At 60.2% G+C, this 4760-nt stretch overlaps 2 protein-coding genes across 2 annotated transcripts in view; one reads left to right on the forward strand and one right to left on the reverse strand.

The window, feature by feature from the left end:
- ANGPTL2 (angiopoietin like 2) overlaps positions 1-848 on the reverse strand; it is a 34465-nt gene extending 33617 nt beyond the window's left edge. Inside the window, 1 exon segment of the mRNA XM_006917975.3 lies at positions 330-848. The gene's annotated coding sequence lies outside the window, so the exon portion shown is untranslated.
- RALGPS1 (Ral GEF with PH domain and SH3 binding motif 1) overlaps positions 1-4760 on the forward strand; it is a 229692-nt gene that overhangs the window by 149435 nt on the left and 75497 nt on the right. The gene's annotated exons all lie outside the window — the stretch shown is intronic.

Genomic DNA, 4760 nt, shown 5'->3' on the forward strand with positions numbered 1-4760 from the left:
CAGCCCACACACAGGCACACCCCCCAGCCCGGGCCGTGCCCAGGAGCCACTGCCACCACCCAGAGGCTCTTTGTCCGAGCAGGAGAGTGGGGCCTCGGAACCCCAGCCCACGAGCTCGTGCCCGGGACACCACCCTGTGCCCAGGCGTCTGCAGGTCCTGCCCCGGCACACGCCTCGCTTGGCTCCCAGCGAAAGCAGGAGTGACACCTTCCGGGATCCAGCTGTACACACACCCCCAGCCGGAGGGATCTGGGGTCTCGAGCCCCAGACCCAGGGCCAGCTGCTGCCTCTCGCTCCCGCCCCTCGGCACCACGGAGCTGGCCCCTTACCTCGTCCCTCCTGCTTGCTTCCGGGGCAGCTGCTCACATGCTTGGCCGTCAGCGGGGCAGCCCGTCCATGGCCTCCAGGAGGGGTCCCGAGTCTCAGGCCAGCCAGCCACCCAGAAGCCCTGCCTCACTGGCCTGTGCTGGCTCTGCTGTGCCCGCACGGTGGGGCTCGGCCAGGCTGGGACGGGGCTGGCCGCGGGTCCTTCGGAGCTGCTCACAACCTGCCCTCTCGTGCGGCGGGGGCCGGCGGCTGCCTGCGGGCCGTGCCGTGCAGGTTCCGACCCGGGCGGCACAGCTCAGGGCTGCCTCGCGTCCGTCCCCAGGCCGTCTGCAGCAGCCTCATTTGAACTCCCAACTCCTTTGTGGAGCCTTTACATGCCGCCCGCCGGAGGAAACTGTGAGCACAGCCTGACCCTGGTTGGCTGCAGGCACTTCTCTCCACCCACCAGTGCAAGAGGATCCCCCAGGCCCCAGAAAGGCTCCGGGCCTCCCCTCAGCCCCAGACAGAGGCGGGCCGCCCGGTGATGTCACACTAGCTCCGGCCCCAGCTGGCCCGGCCCCTCCCGCCCCAGCCCGCTTTGGCGGCCTCGGAGGGCTCCCTCCTCCCCTGGCACGAGCAGCCTGGCCAGCTCTGCTCCCTGGCCCGACTGCTTCCCAAAGCTGGGGCAGCTCCTGGTGCACTTTGCAACGCACAAAGCTTCCCCTCTGACTCAGGTAGCGGGTTTAGATCCGCTCCAGCTGTGCAGGCAACTGACGTGCGGGCGGCAGGAAGCCGGGTCCTCTGCTGTGCACTGCCCGCAGAGTTTCAGGCGGGGCAGCCCCCCGCACAGACTCCCCGAGGGCTCACTCCCAGCTCCAAACCCTGGGGAAGGGAGCCCAAGGCCGTCCGCACGGAAGCCAGCAGCATCCGTGCCGTGCTGTGAAAGTTACTGGGAGGCAGGAGCCCGGGAGAGTGGAAATGCCGCCGGCTGGGGTGAGGCAGCGCTGGAGAAATGCCGCGTCACCTCCTACCTGAGCGGCTGGGGTTCAGTCCCCTCGCCTCCCTGGCATCCCTTTCACGCAGCAGCAAATGAGCTAACGAGCAACCCGCCTCCAGGGCAGTGGCGAGGGCTCTGCGAGGCCACTGGGGAAGGGGCTTAGCCCAGGGCAGGGACGCCTCGGTGGTCTGAACTCAGACTCTGGGGTCAGGTGGGCCAGCGGTTGCTGTGAACCAGCCCCTCCCAGCAGGCTTTTCGAGGAACAAATAATGGGGGTCCACCGGTCCTCAGCAGTCTGTCACCGGTGTGGAGCTCGTGAGTGTTGACAGGGTCAGAGCAGGAAAGGCGAAGACAGCACGGGCCCCGCGAAGTAAGCAGTCCTGCAGGAGAGAGGGGGCGGGGACCGGGAAGAGAGCAGCCAGGCACAGGTGTGTCCTTTTGCCTGGACCGTGGCCACGTGAAATATTGGTGGTCGCACTTTCCTTTAAAAAGAAAATTCAGTGATGATGGTGGTGGTGGTGGTACTGATGTTTGGGTACAAATTGGGAGAGACATTTTAATGGGGTTCCCCCCACCCCGAGACACAGTGTGTCACGTCCTTGGTCCTTGGGCTCACGGGTCCATCACGGCTCGTTTTCACCACTCCTGTCTCTGCAGGGAGCAGCCTTTTCTTCTTGCCTCAACTGTTCTCAGCCCATCAGATCCTCTCCCTTTGCCACTTGTCAGCCCTGTCCCTTTTTAGAAGGTGGGCCTTGGCCAAAAGCCCCCAGTATCTTATGGGCCACAACATTAACTAGACGGATGGGTTGGACAGGACCCCCACCCCCACCCCACACACACACATCTACGGTGGGGGTGAAGATGCCCACCTGCTCTGGACCACGGTGAGCCATTGTGGTGGGGCCGCGGCAGGCTGGGGGCTCAGGATCAGCAAAGGCGCAAGGATGGAGCTGAATTCTTTTCGAGCTGTACCCTCGGTAGCCTGGAGGCTGGCGTATGTCCTTCTTTCCTCCTTTCTCTCTCTCTCTCTCTCTCTCTCTCTCTCTCTCTCTCTCTCTCTCTCTCTCTCTCTCTCTCTCTCTCTCTCTCTCTCTCTCTCTCTCTCTCTCTCTCTCTCTCTCTCTCTCTCTCTCTCTCTCTCTCTCTCTCTCTCTCTCTCTCTCTCTCTCTCTCTCTCTCTCTCTCTGTCTCTGTCTCTCTCTATCTGTCTCTGTCTCTCTGTCTCTCTGTCTCTCTCTCTTCTCCAGGATGTGTTTATTAGAAATGTACTCAAGCCAACACCAGGAAGCAAAGTCCCTGTCCTCACAGAGCTCACAGTCAGGAGGGGAGACAGACAGCTGGGGGTACACGGGACGCACTGGGCACTGAGGGAGAGCATCTAAGCCGGAGGCCGGATAGAGCCAGGGCAGGACCGTGAGGGCGGGCTCCCTGACGACGTGGCGCTTCGGCCGAAACCCGCGTTTTCAGTAAGATTCAGTGGTGAGTGTGGAGAGGGGATGGTCTAGGTGGAGGCGGCAGAGTCTGAAGGCCGTGTGGTGGCTTGCTTTTTCAAAGGTGGCCCTCACAGTCTCTCCTGGTCCACGATGAGACCTTGACACTCCTCCATGGAGAGGCAGGGCCTCTTCCTTCTCCCTTTGAATCTGGGTGGGTCTGTGACTTGCTTGTAGCCAGTAGAACACAATGGAGTGAAGCTGCCTGGCTTCTCAGGCCGAGTGAGAACGGGCAGTGCGGCTTCTGCCTGGTTCACTGGGACACTCTCTTCTGGAGCCCGAGCCTGGCTGGTACCTGAGAAGTCCGGCTACCCGGAAGCTGCCACGCAGAGGCCACGTGTAGCATGGGTCCCAGCGGACAGCCGGCATCAGCCCCCAGACGTGTGAGGAAAGCTACCTCTCTGTGATTCCAGCCCCTCGCCATCGAGTGCCCCCCAGGTGGAGAGGCCCCCAGACACCTGAGAGAGAAGCCATCCCACTGTTCCGTGTCTGAACTGCCAACCGCAGAACCCACAAGGGCATAAGAACGGTGGTTTCGGGCCACTACATGTGGGTGGTGATTTGTCACACAGCAGTGGTAACCGGAGCAGACCCCGAGGCGGGAGCAGCTGCACGTGTTCTTTCCGGGAGCTGAGGGACGTGCACTTGGCTGAGAGAGATGAGGAGCAGGTGAGGCCTCGTGAGAGGCGGCACTTTATCCCAAGGGCAGTCGGGAGCCTCTGAAACTTTTTAAGCAAGACACCGTTCCGACGCGCTTTTGTTTTCAGAAGCCCCGCATTCATTGTTGAGTGGAGCCTGGGTTGAGGGGAGCTTCAGACTAGTCACCCAGAGCTGGGGGGAGATGGTCGCAGCCGTCCCGGTAGGAGAGGTGGTCGGGGGCAGGAGGACTCACTGGGTCGGGGGGTGCCCAGGACTTTCCCACTCTCTGGGAACAGGCACAGCCCAAGTCCCTTGAAGACAAATCTGCTTTCACAATTCAGGGTGGCCTTGCCCTGACCTCTTCGTACAACCGCTGCCCCTCTGGTGGCCGTGGGCAGTTGAGGGTGCTGCTGGGGATATTGAGCTGCGGAGTCAGACCCTAGGCCTACCACTCGGCCGCTCTGAGCCTCACTGTCCTCATCTGAAAAGAAGGATTTACCTCACAGGGCTGTTGTGAAAATTAAATGCGACCCATTGAGCAGAACACACAATGAATGGCTGGCACGTAGTACGTGTTCAATGAACGTTGGCTGTAGTAATTTTTATTAACTCCTTCGCTTGGCCGTGAGTCCCCTGTGCCCCAGGGCGTGGGGAATGGCCCGTGGAGCGGAGTGGACACGTGGGCGGCTCACCGGGGAAGGGGGGCAGCGAGGAAGTGAGGCTCAGTCACTAACTGGGCAGCTTTCTGGCTCTCTCTCAGACTTCGTGTCCTCATTTTAGAAAAAAAAGAAATGATAACGGTCCTCGGGGTTAGCGCGAGGGTTAGAATAACGCACCGGGGGCTCTCCGCATGAGGCCTGGCATTCCGCATTCGGCAGTTGCTCAGGAGAAGCAGCCGCTGCTGCTGCTCATCCCTGCTCCCATCGTCCTTGTCAGGCTTCTCCCTTGATGGCTCCTGGATCTTGGGGTTCCCCCCGACCTCGAGGAGCTCCATCCTCACAGGTCCACCAGCCCACTGGACCAAAGTACCACGTGGCTAAAGCATTTGAGGAGAAGGGAATTTTCCGTTTTCTTTATAGAGTTTATATCAGGATGAAAAATGTCTGATGTTCACACGGTGGCAGAATACAAAGAATCTTAATTCTGCCCACAGTTTGTGTAAAGGATTTCACGTGTTACCGCGTCGTTACCATTTCTTTGTTGTTGTTGGGAACGTTGGGATGTCATACTGAGACGCTCTGTACGAGACAGTGTGAGACTGCAAAGTCTCACCACCATTTCAGGTTCCACGTACCCCAAATTGACGTTTTTTGCCCTTTTAGAACTTT

Source organism: Pteropus alecto, unplaced genomic scaffold (genome assembly GCF_000325575.1).
Source record: "Pteropus alecto unplaced genomic scaffold, ASM32557v1 scaffold67, whole genome shotgun sequence".
In the NCBI taxonomy this organism is placed as follows: Eukaryota; Metazoa; Chordata; class Mammalia; order Chiroptera; family Pteropodidae; genus Pteropus; species Pteropus alecto.